The sequence below is a fragment of the Rhinoderma darwinii genome, chromosome 4 (genome assembly GCF_050947455.1).
Source record: "Rhinoderma darwinii isolate aRhiDar2 chromosome 4, aRhiDar2.hap1, whole genome shotgun sequence".
Classification (NCBI taxonomy): domain Eukaryota; kingdom Metazoa; phylum Chordata; class Amphibia; order Anura; family Rhinodermatidae; genus Rhinoderma; species Rhinoderma darwinii.
The window spans coordinates 159,690,796-159,707,424 of record NC_134690.1 but is presented as its reverse complement, the minus strand read 5'-3'; positions in this window follow the sequence as shown (position 1 = coordinate 159,707,424).

The following is a 16,629-nucleotide window of genomic DNA, read 5'->3' as shown; positions in this document are numbered from 1 at the left end:
ATGTTAGACTGGACATCTGGGACGTGAAGGAAGGTTTTATGAGCTGATGATTCAAAATTTTAGTTGTTTGGAAGGGACAGAAGGCTGTATATATGCTGCTAAAGCAATGACATTTTTTTTAAACCATGTCTACAACCATTAGTTAAGCATGGTGGAGGATCAATGGAAGTCTGTCGATGCGTAACAAGACCTGCATTTAGTGGCTTGTGTTTCATTGAAGTCGTCACAAATGCTTATAAGCACAAGCAAATCTAAATTTATGCTGCAAGCTTTGGGCAGGAATCACTAGCAAAGGATTGTGACACATCCCTTCCCTATTAAAGGGGTTATTGCATGAATTACTTTTATACTAAAAGTCTAGAAATGCTGTTATTAATAGTGGGTTTTAAAGTATTTGCTCTGTTGCTAGCATGAAAAAAAATACCTTTCTCATCTTTTTTTTTTTTTTTTTGCTTGTGTCTCCCTTGGTACTGCTGCTAATCTGTGCTGCTGGGGTAGGGGCTCTGAGCCGAATCCTTATTTTCCCCCCTCTGGCAGCTGGCAATATAGTCATACCAAGCATATATCCTCATTTGTCCCGCCACATGCCACATGTCCTCATAAAGGACATATAAATTGAAATTTGGACCATAGTTCAAAAGCAGGACTTTCTGTTTTTATGTGTTGTTAGTACTTGTTTGTTGTTTGTACTTGCTTGAGGAACTGTCATGAATCTATCTTTTGCAGGCCGTGTGTTACTGATTCCGCATTATCACTTGTAATGATTTTTTGTATTTGAGAGTGTCTTACTTTGTGGACCTACGGGTCCTAATCTAATGCTTTACCGTTTTCATTTATTTGACACTAGAATATGCAGAATTTTAAATAAAAAGTGATTAAAAAAAAAAAGCAGGACATTCTGAAACCTTAAAGAAGTAATCACATGAACAAAAATTAGTACATACAGTTTTAAAAAATATAAACATTAACCCCATCAAATAAAAGATGCCAAGCTAAGGGTTTAATTCGACCCATTTGGATAAAGCGTAAAAATAAATTTTGTTTCCTTTCTTGAGAGGCTATTGATCGTATCACCAACTCTTTTGCCTATAGAGATCCTGTAACTCTTACATGACACTAGTTATCATCAAGAAACTCCTTGAAATGCCTGTCAATCGGCTTACTCCTGCCCCCAACCATAAACATCAGCATCATTCCTCTTTCTGGTACCTTTGATGTCCTAAATGTGCTCTATTATGCGTAATCTACATTCCCTAGATTCATCCCAATGGATGTGCATAGTAGACCACATTACGGACAGAGCAGTTTACAAAGTGTACAATTCTATATTCCTTCAACCCATTAAAATTCTGAAATCTATCTGTATCTCCATAACCTCACATGCTCTACATCGTCCACATGCTACATTACCCCAAATGGGGCATTTTGAACCAAAAATATACCTTTCTCTGGGTGAAGGAACATAGTGAATTCTTACGAGTAGATTCTGTAGAAAAGAACTACGTCTAAGCATCATAGATGAATATGGGGTAAGGATATCTGCCAGAAGTTGGACCAGTTTTTCCGAAAAAATTTCCTGCAGATTGGACCACTGTTTATTGTAACCAGATAAATATCTGACCTGATCATTTTGAGGTTTCCTGTTCATTTTTGGTTTCAACAATTCTTGCCAAATACATTTCCAAGCATTTTTATATTCATGCCATAAACTAGATTGAGCATAACCCCTATGTTTGAATCTCGATCTTACTATGGAAAAAAAATCCTTACGGGGTTCTGCTGCAATACCCTGTAATTGTCCTTATCACTCAGCTGTTGTCTGGCTTTAGTTTCATACATAGGACAGGTGTTAAGGTGGACTTGTTCCATACGAGATTCCTAACATGTCTACACTAGGTAATTACATTCCTTTATACTTTTGGATGATGGTAAGGGTTTAATCGTTTGCTCTTTAGATATATGTTACCAGAGGGGACTGACACATTTTATTGCACATTTCACTTGTGATGGAGCTGTATTGTCTTTCACCCCTATGTTTATATAGCCTAGATAGAGATTACATATATTTCAGAGAATTAACCTATTACTGTGAGGTGTAGGGTGATCTTGTTGGGTACATCCACTCCATATTTATTTATTTTTATTTAGTCTTGTGTTATGTATGTAGGGTATTGTATGTACAAATTGGATAACAATTTATTGATTGATATAATAAAAAAAAATATTATTTTTTAAATATTGAAAACTGGAGACTTGATTATTGGTTAATATATTGTTATGATATCGAGCCTATGTAGTATTCATTAAACAAATGAATTAAAGATTTATAGTTTCAAATAAATGTAAAAAAAAACATGCCACTGCAGAGGTTCTGCTTCTTTCCTGACAAGCAGAACAGAAAGCTATTTCTACTGGCTCCTCTGCAGTGAACAGTGGATCACTATGCTGAGAACTGGCTGAGGGGAGAGTGACTGTGCATGCGTGTCCACCAGTACGAAGCTCATTAGGTGGATGTGCACCAGGTGGCGCTATTCTATGTAAGTAAATATCAAAGCTCTCTACTGGATCATTTTTGTTAATAACATTTAAATGGAAAACTTAGTTGATTTATTATGATCTGTGGATCTTAGGACAACCCCTTTAAGATCCATTAATTGTAAACCTTATAGAAACACATTATTGGCTAGTACCATAATAAAGTTTTATTTAATTTAAATGCACAGTTCTTTAATTATAGTACACTACAGTATAATCGCAACATTTTGCATATACTGCTGACCATAAACTGCTGCCCCTTTAATTCTATCATATTATTATATATCGCCATCATCATCATCCTCCTCCAAAGCACTACATCTTAGTTTATGGCCACAAAATACATGGATTAAGCAACCTAAATTTACTTGTGTGTTATAATACTTGTAACATATAGCAATTAGAAACTGTAAAAAAAAAGGAAAGGAAAAAAGGAAAAAAACAAAGTATACTTCCTACTAATGGATAAAATACACATTTTAAAGGTAGCCTGAACAGGTATATATTACGGTCATTCCCATCACTTCCTGATCACTTATTTAATTTTTTTATGGAGGAGAGCAATCTACTTCTCAATACATGGGGAATATAACATAGAATACAACCACTATAGCAAATATACCACGTAAAAATATCATGTATTCTATGGAGGAGATTGGTTCGTAAATATATCATGTATTCTATGGAGGTGATTGGTTCGTAAAAATATTATGTATTCTATGGAGGAGATTGGTTTTGTATTCTTTACAGTGTTGCTTGCTAGAAATACATTTTTTAACAATTTTCCTTTGCTGGTTGCCAAATTTGAGCTGAATGTCACCTGGCGTGGTGATATAAAACAGTATCATATTTCAAGATCATGATTGCAATGCGTCATGTCAACCTTGCACAGGATGCTAAATAACTGTCAGACTACATGGCGTTATTACACGTTTTAGACTTTCCAAACAATCAGATTGATCCATGGTTCTCTGACTCTGCATTTTATTCTCCTTCATCTATCGCATCCTGCTATATATCTGCGCCTGAAAATCTGTAAAATATAATAACGCTTAGAGAGCATTTGACAGCATCCTGGGACTCTTCTTACATCTTCAGCAAAGGAGCAGAGACAGTCAGAAGGTTGACAGGTCATAAATCAGACCTGCTGCAAACGGGGGCAGACAGCATTCAATAAGGTCAGTAGACTGGGTAATTGTTTTGCTGGAATCTTTTTCCATTTACAGTGTGCCTGAGATATAGACAGGCTGGGCTACAAATCTCAAATGGGAGTCCCCGCAGAGATGACAGACAAATATGTATGTGATATGGGGCAGCGGAGTAAATAGACCAATTTACATCTTGTCTCTGAAGCCCAATGTACAAGACTGTCACTATCATCACACTGTGCAGGGAGAGAACACACACATTGCTGCAGTAGAGATTTTCTATTGTATTGCCAGTTTTCTGCCTATCACACAGAACCATGATGGAATTTGAATCATTACTTTTTATAACACTGTTTGACAACAGGAATGTGGCAGACACAACTTTTTGATGGTAGGAATAAATAAAGTGTCCTGATCCTTTCCATTAGAAGCTCAGTCCACTCACAACTAGTGACATATTGCTGGAATATTTGTACATTTTATGTACAGAACGCATTTATGCAAAATATTTGTATGCACAGTATAAAGTTTGTATGTTAAAGGTGTTTTTCTTTTGTTTGTTTTTTTTTTTGTTTTTTTTAATGAAATACAAAAAACTAAAATCTTTTGTAGTTGGCTTTTATTTAAAAAAAAAAAAGATTCACCAATTAGCTACTGCAGCTTCTGTTTCACAGTTCATAGCAAGCTGCCGAATCCCGTTCTCTGCCGTATCCGACAGCGAGCTGGTCTGTCCGCTCGTTCTACAGCTGCTGCTGTTTCTCATGTGCGATCATCTAAGATTCATTTTGATCAAGCCCAAAAAGTGATAGGAACAGAATGGAGAAAAATGTAAATTCAAATCTAATTTCTACTGTGCATCATTTTCCAGTTCTCTGAATGTAGCAGTAATGTAAACAGTGATTTTAATTTTAATTTTATCCTGATTGTCATAGCTATGGTTATGTATGTACTGTATATATTGTATTTTGATGGTTTTTTTTGTCATTCTGTCAAAGCCCTCTTTTGTCAATGTCAGTTGTATTATGTTAAGAAAGCCCTCGTTACTCCAAAAAGCTAATTTGCATATATTGAATAAAGTGATTTCCTCTGCAAAGGAGTCACTCATGTGAAAAAGCCAAAATCCTTTAGATTCAGGTGAGCCTACACTGTATTACTCTGTTGCTAGTTTGATAGGTACATTTCTGGTGACAGACTCAATTGAAGCATATAATAATTGGGAATTTTTTGTATTATCATTTCTCTATGTACTGGTAACATTTTAGCTCTCTCGTAATTAAACCATTAATTATTTCCCATTGTTTATATAGCGCTAACATATTCCACAGTGCTGTACAGATATTACCATTACTTGCTTCAATCCCTGTCACAATGGGGCTAACAATCTAATTTCTCTATCCCTCACACGTACTATGGTCAGTTTCATAGAAAGCCAATTAACCTATCCAGGGATGTAGCTATAGGGGGTGCAGAGGTAGCAATCGCACATGGGCCATGGTGACTGAGAGGGCCCGAATGCCCCTGTGCCACATTAGAAGACATCAGTATTATAAATGACATATGGTAGGTAGGTGGCCCTGTTACGGATTTTGCACTCGGGCCCAGGTGCTTTTAAGTTACGCTTCAGAACCAGTATGTTTTTGATGTCTGGGAAAAAAATGGAGGAAACCCACAAACACAGTGAAACATACAAAGTCCATACAAATGTTGTGCTTGGTCAGACTTCAATCCAGGAACTCAGTGTGGCACGGCAACAATGTTAACCACTGAGCCACCATTCTGCCATACTGAATCCGGTTTGTATTTGCATACTGTAGATATAAACTATATTATGGCACGATGCTGATGTCCAGTGTTTCAATACTAGTATCTAAAGGAGAAAAAAGAGGGACATAGGGCGCCACATCGTGCAATAAATCCAACAGGTTTATACGTGAGCGTTTAAGGATTATAAGCGCTCACCTTGTCTGGTTGTACATACTAGGTACAACACTAGTGTCTGCGTTCGTTCGGACAGTTAGTTGCCAGCTGCTGCTATCCCCGAATGGTGGGGCGATGGATCACCTCCGCTTAATATCAAGAATACCAGAAATGCACTGATGATATCCAGAGGGTTTAACATCAAAGTTATTCATTATTAATTGTATAAATAATTAAATAAATAAAATCCATAAATGATGTGGCTACGCGTTTCAACACCGATCTGGTGTCTTCACCTTGGCCTTATGATGACACCAGTCCGGTGTTGAATAACTTTGATCTTAAACCCTCTGGATATCAACAGCGCTTTTCTGGAAATCCCCATTTTTCTTTGCTTCCTTGTTGGAATGTATGTTCAGTGTTTCAATGCCACCTTGAATTCTGTACTAGAATATTTAAATACAGGAATCATTTGAAAATGTTAACTCTTTTGCGTCATATTGCACAAATAAATCTCTCCTCATTGATACCTACAGTATGATAAAAAAAAAGATGATATCTGTAGCAGTTAAGTATCACAGTCTGCACTGATGCAAGCTAGTCAGAGCTCTATTAGTATTGTACTTCGGTCTCCTGCTGATCGATTGTTTGCCATTATTCTTCCTATTCTTCCATTGATTTGTGGATTTTGCAGTTTCAGAGACAAGAAAAGCACAACAAGAAATGTAATTTTGAACATCACAGGGGATGAAAATAGTTTTGAATCTATCCATGCCAACCACTATTTGTGTGTGTGTGTGTGTGTGTGTGTGTGTGTGTGTGGGTGGGTGTGTGTGTGTGTGTGTGTGTGTGTGTGTATGTGTGTATGTGTATATACATATGTTTTAATTTACATTCTTCCCTTACAAGTAGCATTATAATAACCTGCAGTAGCTCATGTGCTGAGATTGAGGCTCTTGCCTCGTAGCACCTCACTCATTGTCAGGACTTGATTATCATTGTGGCAGAGGGAGCTTTTGCTCCACCCTGTGCTCTCCGGTGCCCAGGGGGTCATGTGGATGAGATATTTCAAGCTGATAGTGGGTTTGCAAAATTAATTACCGCTACAATATAGGCCCTTATTGTGTACGGTTCTGTGTGTTTGGATGACTGAATGAGTGAACGCCTTGCTGTGAGGGTTGGATGGGTGACCTGTACCCTTTTTTTCTACAATTGTGCATCTCTGGATTCCATGACTGAGTAGTGCTATAGAATGGTCAGGATCTGGTAGATCTAGAAGAATGAGCACCCTAAATCTAACACTGCTCAAAGCTTCCAAGTAGTAAAGGTACAGATAATGTACAGATGTACAGGTAGACTCCCTTGAATGACTAGAGGGATGTGTGGCTGACATGCTTATTAAGGACTTGCTATATTGACATTTACTGTACCTTTAAAAACGTACAAATTCCAAAAGAAAAGCAGAATTTTTTATCTCACTACTTACCCACATTTTTGTTCAACACTTTTTGCCCACCAAGCAGCACAATTCACCTATGGCACCCCCATTTCCCATGACAGTTAGGGTCAAGAAACTCGACTGGCCCCGGGACTTCAGTGCCTCCAGCTAGCCCAGTGGATAACGTCAGCAGAATGGAAACCAGACAAATGAGTGGTTGGAGATACGGTTACTAAGGGTAACAAACAACAGTCAAAGAATGTTGGTTCCAGGTAAAAGAAGAAGGACTCATTTAAAAAGGATTCAGGAACGGTGATATAGCAGTGTTGGGTATGTGGTACAGTTCCAGAGTCAGACAATCCTAGGTCCATGTGGACCTGTACTGGAGTTCAGAAGAGTAGTCAAACAATTCAAGATTCGCCAACAGCAATATAGCAGAGTCCAGTATGCGGTACAGAGGATAATCCAAGAGAGTAGTCAGGGACGAAAAATTTGGTCAAAATAGTAAGGCGCAGGTAGAAACTAGCTGAATCAGGTAGGGAGAAAAACAACTAAAACTATAAATAGACACTGAGGCCAGCCTGCTGGGGCTTTAACCTCTTCCCGATGTATGACGTATACCTACGTTATAGCCGGGTAGGGGAAGTATGGATCAGGCTCACGGGCTGAGCCTAATCCGTACAACGCGGGCGTCAGCTGTATGTTACATCCGGTAGTTTTCTGTAACGAGCGGGATCACGCTCGAGCGTGATCTTGCTAGTTTAATGCCTTAGATGCTGTGGTCAAAAGCATTAGAAAGAGAGGGGAGACCCCCTCTAACAGCCCATAGGTCCCCCCATGACGCGATTGCGGGCTGCCAATTGTTGGCATAGCAGCCTGGGTACCTAATGAAGGCCCCCAGGTCTGCCATCTTTGCACTCCTATTAATAGGTGCCTGTCAGAAACACAATATCCTGCAATACATTAGTATTGCAGTATATAGTGCTAGTGATCCAACGATCACTGGTTCAAGTTCCCTAGGGGGACTAATAAAAAAAAAGTAAGTTAAATAAAGTTTTTTTTTTAATGTACAGTACAAAAAAAGATATTAAAAGTTAAAAGTTGGGGCGTGGCTTGGCAGCCGACGGAGATGGCAGCTTAATCACCAAGCTCCGGCACATAGCGACGAATTAAGCGACACACAGCCCTAAATTTCTCCACCATCGGGTCGGAACACCTAACCCACTTACCCTACACCATGGTGAGGGGGAAAAAATAGTTGAAGGCGACGGGAATCAGCCTGGAATCCTATTTTGAACGGGACCGCAGCAGAGATGGCGGAGAGGCGCGTTCCGAACCCTGCTCACAGGGGACTCGAGAGGACTTTGTGGAGAACCCGCCGGAACCAGTTGCGGCACAGATACATTCTGAAACCGATGCCTCATGTAGTTCTCGTGCATAGAGCCCTCAGAACGCACCAGCGGGATGGTGTGAAAAGGCGCGAATCAGAGATGAGGAGACCAAGATGGCGGACTCCTCCCCAGGCCGCATCAGAACATCGCCACGTTCTCCCTCTGGCAGTCCTACCACCCAGACCTTGCGGGGGATGGAAGCCACTGATACAAGGGTGAGTGAGGTTCATTCCTCAGACCAAACGCCTGACTTGCATAACGACGGCACTAACTTGTTTGATACTGTACACACCTCTGACTCCCCTGCATCAGCTCACACACTAAAAGAAATGCTTCTTATTCTCAGAAACTCCATACACTCAGGCTTTACTCAGCTACTACTACCGCTGCAGACCTCAGTTCGTGATCTGGAAGATCGGGTACAACATATTGAGACAAAGATGGGGGATTATGCCTCTTCACACAACCGCGTCATTGACGCACATAATGCGCTAGCTGATGAATTTGAGGAACTCAAAGCTAAAATGGCCGACATTGAAGACAGATCCCGTCGCAACAATGTGAAATTTAGGGGGATCCCTGAGTCTGTTACGCAAGGGGACTTATCACAATATCTCAAAGATCTTATCAAGTCCCTCATTCCATCTTGTACTTCCACTGATTTAACTATCGACAGAGCCCACAGGCTCCCGAAGCCAAAACACCTGGCAGAGAATATCCCGAGAGATGTTATTGCTAGACTCCACTTCTTTCACATCAAGGAACAACTGATGGATGGGGCTCGTCGCTGCAAAGTGCTGCCGGACCCATTCCGCACTGTGAAATTATTTACCGACCTCTCGGCAGTCACACTAAGGCAGCGCAGACTGCTTACTCCGATAACGTTGGCATTGAGGAATGCGAAGATACTATACAGATGGGGCTTCCCGGTAAAAATCCTTATCAATAGAGAAGGCACCACTCATGTTATAAAGTCAGTGGAGGAAGGGAAGCATTTGCTTAGTCAGTGGAGCGTACAAGTGGATATACAACCCCAAGATGACACACCGCCTCAACACTTACAGAAGAAATGGATGATGGCACCCTCCAGGAAAAACCCAAGACCCTGAAGGCTATGCGTTTCAATGTGCTTCATTGGACACGTTCAGATTTAAGACCGGCTTCAGACCGGACTTTCACCCCACTGGTAAACCAACACAAGGTGTTGGATAATTCAACCATGTGCATTTTCTTTACCGAAACTGCTTGTCTACTGTTTGATATGTTTTTGTTCTTTTGTTCTTTATCTGTAATGATAGGGGTAGGGAAACGGACAAGTGAGCCCTAATCTACCCACCACTCTGTCCCTGCCTACTTGCAACGACCCACCCTAGGCGACGGGGTACAACTGGGCGGCGGTCCCTACGCTCAGTAAGTGCACGAGACAAACAGACAAGGGTACACAAAGCTAAGGGAAATGGGGCAGTTGCCCACGGCAACACCGTGAGCAACAAGAGAGGTAAACGAGCCGAGTCAAAACAGGAGTGTACGAGGTACCAAACGCAGAGCAGGAGAGTAGTCAGTAAGCCAGGGTCAGTATGGAGCAGGATCAAATAGTAGAAGCTGTAGCTGGGCCAGGAAACCACACGAGAAGAATCACAAGCAAAGGAGGAACAGGAAAGGCAGGTATAAATAGACAGAGGGCGGGAGCTAGCTCCGTCTGGCCAGGCTGCGATAGGCTCTCCCACTCCTAAGCCTGCCATCCTGAGTGGTGGAAGATGGAGTCAGTCTCAGAGACATAGACTCAGGTGCAGACTGATTACCTATGGGCGTATACACAGAAGTTGTGCCTGGCAGATCCTTTACATTATCATTCTGTTTGCTCCAAGGTTATATGCTCACACACTGTGTAACTGGTGCACTGCTTTCATACTCTACAGAGTCACTATGGTATTACACTTTACCTCACTAAATGTAAAAGGACTGAATTGTCCACAAAAACGCGCTTTCCTTTGGAAAGAAGCGCTGGCCCTGCACTCTGATGTGCTTTGCGCTCAGGAAACGCATATTATTGGGAAGGACGCCCATAGACTAAAACACCGCCTATTCCCCACTATCTACCAAGCCCACAACACCCGTAAGAGAAGGGGGTGATGATTGCTGTCCGTAACTCCATAGCGTTCCAAATGATCTCCGAAAAGGTTGACACCAAGGGAAGGTTTCTGATCCTAGTCTGCTCTCTGAACAATGTTAAGTACACAATAGTGAATCTATATGCCCCGAATTCGGGATCATTGAGATTCCTCCATAAAATTTCTAGGATTTTAGCCAAGGTGAAACAGGGGAAACTATTACTCAGCGGGGATTTTAATAATATTGTAGATGACCAATTAGATACCACTAACGTGAACAGGTCACGTTCTGCTACCCTCTCCGCTTTCATTCATAAGGAGGAGTGGTATGATGTCTGGAGAGCCCAACATGGGTCAGAGAGAGACTACACTTTCTTTTCTAATGTTCACCGCTCGTATTCCCGTATTGACATGTTTCTGTTGGATAGACACCTATTTCAAGCTAAAACGTCCACAATTGAACTTATTAAATGGTCGGATCATGGGGCTATTACTCTCACTATTGAAGAGCAATTCAATGGAAACACTAATAGGCTTTGGAGAAATAACACATCTTGGGGCACTCCACTTATAAGAAAGAGATTGAGAGGGAATTGAACGAATACTTCCATTTCAATGCTTCCTCAGTAGAGGATCCATATATCATGTGGAATGCACATAAGGCAGTTCTGAGAGGTGTTCTGATTAGAATAAGTCACAGAGATAGAAAACAGAGAGAGAAAAAAATATCTGAGACACTTGCAGAGATTCAAACTCTAGAAACTCTAAACAAAGCTAAACCCACCCAAACCCAATCCTTAGCTCTAACTACCTTGAGGAACCGCTTGAAAGGCCTTTTGATACTCGACTACGAGAAAGCATTAAAGAAAACTAAAGTCACATTTTATTCCCAAAATAACAAATCGGGTAAGCTCTTAGCTCATAGGCTTAAAGCGCAACATAGCAAAGCCAGAATCCCCTATCTGAAAGATCCCTCCTCGCCCGCAAAAATTTTAGATCCTCGAGCGATAGCAAATAAATTTAAAGATTACTACGCAGGCCTTTACAATCTAGAAGACAACTCCTCTTAGACTCAAAATTTTCAGACTCTTTTTAACACATTCATGGAACACATCTCTCTATCTTCTCTTACATCTGAGCAATTAACGGCTCTTAACAATCCCATCTCCTCTCAGGAGATAGCTGATATTATCGCCTCCCTACCAAATGGGAAAGCGTCTGGGCCAGATGGCCTTTCAAATGACTACTTTAAACTTTTTAACACAATTTGGTTCCCCATCTAACCAGAATTTTCCAAAGAGCTATGCAAGGTACTCCCTTCCCACCAGAAATGCTCTCAGCACTAGTTATCACCATTCCAAAACCAGACAAATCCCTGGATACCCCCCAAAATTTTAGACCTATCTCCCTACTGAATTCGGATCTAAAAATCTATGCAAAACTCCTAGCGAATAGACTAGCACCGATTCTTCCAAATCTAATTCACCCTGACCAGGTGGGATTTGTGAGACAAAGGCAGGCTTCTGACAATACTAGAAGGGTACTAAATCTAGTGGAATATGCTGACAAGAAACTGATACCGTCCGTATTGGTCACGCTAGACGATGAAAAGGCGTTTGATCGCATAAATTGGAGATTTGTGTTCGAAGTGTTGGAAAGGATGGGCTTTACAGGAAACATTCTTACAGCAATTCTCAATCTCTACACAACCCCATCTGCCAGAGTATCTACCAATGGGGTTATATCAGACAGCTTCTCCATTAAAAATGGTACCAGACAGGGCTGCCCCCTGTCTCCCCTGATTTTTGTTTTACCCATAGAACCTTTAGCCCAGGCCCTCCGGAATAACAATGACATACACGGTATTACTATAGTGGGGAAGTCTCATCTAATTTCACTATATGCGGATGACATACTCCTATCACTTACCGACCCCAACAGATCATTAGCAACAGCTTTTGAGGTCATATGAAAATAAATGAGAATAAATCGCAAGCTCTCCCGATTAGACTCCTTAACACCGATCTGGCCTCTCTTAAGACCATGTACCCCCTGGATTGGCAAGAGACCGGCATCAAATATTTGGGGACTACAATTACTAAATCCATATCATTGATTTATAAATACAACTGCCTGCCGCTCCTACATGCTCTAGAGGGGGAACTTAAAGTCTATAGAGCACAGGAGATTTTGTGGATTGGACGTGTGAAGGATGGAGTGGACAGAAGTTAATGTTTATAATAATTTTCTTTCTTTAATAAAATATAGACTTAGGAGTTGTGTACATAATTGTGATGAAGCAATAGTAGGATTAGATAAGTATACGTGGCAAGATGGCCCCTGAACAGGGACTACGCACTAATAAAATAACAAGTCACTTCCTGGTATGAACGAACTATGAACTATGAAGACATATCTAAAGGACCAGATAAGGGTGAACCTATCCAAGGATGACACAAGTAACAAGAGGCTTACAGTGATACGTGCTTTTATAAAAGTGTGATAACATGTACCCACTCCCAGGAGAAAGGAGATATAGAACAAATGTGTGTAATAAAGCAGTGACGCCTCTCCTGATGCTGAGTGAGGAGCTTTGTACCAGACTCTGTGTGGTGTGATTCCTTTCGTACGAACTCAGCGTATTATCCCTGCCGGTTGAGACTGATTAGTACCCGAACATTTGTCGCCCGGCGTGGGGCCACACTCGAGGGATAAGCCGTGTCCGTGATCGACGACCCCCAGACGCCTCAACATCGAATCGCCAGCCACGCTCCCAGGAAGTCTGATCAGCTTCAAATAAAACACGGTAAGGTTAAGTTCATGTTTATGAATATTGGCTCTTATCCGTGTGGGAGAGCAGGGCCGCCATCAGGAATTTCAGGGCCCCCTACAGCTACATTTTCTGGGCCCCCCTACCGTGGCACCGCCTGTTAACGGTACTCCGTCCAGTACTATATCATGGTACCCAGGGCCGCCATCAGGGGGGGTATTATGGGTACTGATGTGAGAGGCCCGGCCAAACCTAATTGAAAGGGGGGCCCGGCAAACTGCCGCGACTTGCCTTTGGTAGAAAAAAAACAGGCCCCTGCAATGGGGCCCGTTTTTTTCACCAAAAGAATGTCATGAGCTGCGGGCCCCCCTTTCAATTAGGTTTGGCCGGGCCTCTCACATCAGTACCCCTAATACCCCCCTGATGGCGGCCCTGGGTAGCATGGGGGCCGTCAAACACCGCCGCCTGTGCAACCGATCACGCGCACCCGCAAACTCCCGCGCATGCGCACCGGCGACCGCCTGGACCCGCGCACCGAATTTTGAGGCAGATTTTGACCTGCCCACACTATCTTGCCGCGTTTTTTGCCCACGGCGATTGAGGACAGCAGACAGAAAACGCAGCGAAAAATGCATTTTCTGCCTCCCATTGATTTCGATGGGAGGTCAGAGGCAGAACCGCGGCAAGAAAGGACGTGCTGCTTTTTCTTTTTTCCGCGACTGGCTCCCATTGATTTCAGATTAAATCAATGGGAGGCGGTTTTGGAAGTTTTTTGGTGCTGATTCTGACGCAGTGTCCGAGTCAATATCAAGGCCCAAAAACTCTGAACTGGGCCTTATTGTTAGGGCTTATTCAGACGAACGTGTAATACGTCCGTGAAACGTGTGTGATTTTCACGCGCCTCGCACGGACCTGTGTTACTCTATGGTGCCGTGCAGACTGTCAGTGATTTTCACGCAGCTCGAGTCCGCTGCGTAAAACTCACGACATGTCCGATATTTGTGCATTGTTCGCGCATCACGCACCCATTGAAGTCAATGGGTGCGTGAAAATCACGCCCAGCGCTTCCGCAGCCGTATAAACTATGAATGACAACAGAAATGCACCACGAGCTACAAACATACAAACAGAGTGTCATAATGATGGCGGCTGCGCCAAAATCACGCAGCCGCGCATCATACGCTGCTGACACACGGAGCTGTTATGGACCTTTTGCAAGCGCAAAACGCCACGTTTTTGCGCGCGCAAAAAGCACACGCTTGTGTAAATCCGGCCTTAGGGTAGGAACACACTAGGCATGAACACTGCGGATTTTATGCAACACATTTTATTGTGGAAAATCCGCAGCGTATTACAGTCGCAGCAGAGTGGATGAGATTTGAACAAATCTCATCCACACGCTGCAAAAATAATGGACCTGCAGTGTGACTGCAGTCGCATGTCAATGTATTCTGTGGAATCGCCGCTCCTCTGTTGCAGAAATGCTGCGGTTCTGCCGCAAAAATCACAAATGAGAAAAAAAAAAAAAGGCACTTTTTTAAATTTATAAAAAAGTTTAGACTTACCCCGGCCGTAGTCCTGGTGACGCGATCCTCTATTCTTAGCGTAGCCCCACCTCCTGTCATGACGTTTCATCCCATGTGACTGCTGCAGCGGTCACATGGTCTACAGCGTCATCCCAGGAGGCGGGGCTACGTTCAGAAGAGAGAGATGCGTCACTTAAACTACGGCCGGGGTAAGTCTAAACTTTTTTTTCCCTGCAGGATTCCCGCAGCGGACACGCCTCACGAAACCTGCGCCACTATTTGGTGCGGTTTTGCTGGCGGAATTCCCTGCGGCTCCCGGGATAAGCTGTGTCGTTTTACTCAGCATATCCGCCTAGTGTGTCCCTTATGATGTCGCTCCTGGAGCTGCTGCCGCTCTCTAAATAGGCAGTTGGTTCAGTAGAATTTGGAATTATTTTTTTTTGTGAACCAGCTTAAAAAAATACAAAACTTTTGTGTTAGGGCCTGTTCACATCACCGTTCGCTTCCGCTCCGGGGTTCCGTCTGAGGTTTCTGTCGGGTGAACCCCGCAACGGAAAGTGAAAGTGATAGCACAGCTTCCGTTTCCATCACCATTAGCGCAGTCGACTGCGCTATTAATTCCGTCCGAAAACCAGCCGGAATGGTGACGAACGGAAACCATTAGCGATGTTTCCGTCACCATTGAGATCAATGGTGACTGAAACGGAAGCTGTGCTGTCACTTTCACTTTCCGTTGCGGGGTTCACCCGACAGAAACCTCAGACGGAACCCCGGAGCGGTGGTTCGTCACCATTCCGGCTGGTTTTCGGACGGAATTAATAGCGCAGTCGACTGCGCTAATGGTGATGGAAACGGAAGCTGTGCTATCACTTTCACTTTCCGTTGCGGGGTTCACCCGACAGAAACCTCAGACGGAACCCCGGAGCGGAAGCGAACGGTGATGTGAACAGGCCCTAACACAAAAGTTTTGTATTTTTTTAAGCTGGTTCACAAAAAAAAATTATTCCAAATTCTACTGGACCAACTGCCTATTTAGAGACCGGCAGCAGCTCCAGGAGCGACATCATAAGGGACACACTAGGCGGATATGCTGAGTAAAACTACACAGCTTATCCCGGGAGCCGCAGGGAATTCTGCCAGCAAAACCGCACCAAATAGCGGCGCAGGATTCGTGAGGCGTGTCCGCTGCGGGAATCCTGCAGGGAAAAAAAAGTTTAGACTTGCCCCGGCCGTAGTTTTGGTGACGCATCTCTCTCTTCTGAACGTAGCCCCGCCTCCTGGGATGACGCTGTAGACCATGTGACCGCTGCATCAGTCACATGGGATGAAACGTCATGACAGGAGGCCGGGCTGCGCTAAGAATAGAGGATCGCGTCACCAGGACTACGGCCGGGGCAAGTCTAAACTTTATTAATTTAAAAAAGTACCTTTTTTTTCTTCTCTTGTGTTATTTTTGCGGCAGAACCGCAGCATTTCCGCAACAGAGGAGCAGCGATTCCACAGAATAAATTGACATGCTGCGGCTTAAAAAGCCAAAAGCCACACGGCAGGTCCATTTTTTTTTGCAGCGTGTGAATGAGATTTGTTAAAATCTCATCCACTCTGCTGCGACTGTAATATGCTGCGGATTTTCCACAATAAAATGTGTTGCATAAAATCCGCAGAGTTCATGCCTAGTGTGTTCCTACCCTAAGGCCGGATTTACACAAGCGTGTGCTTTTTGCGCGCGCAAAAACGTGGCGTTTTGCGCATGCAAAAGTTCCATAACAGCTCCGTGTGTCAGCAGCGTATGA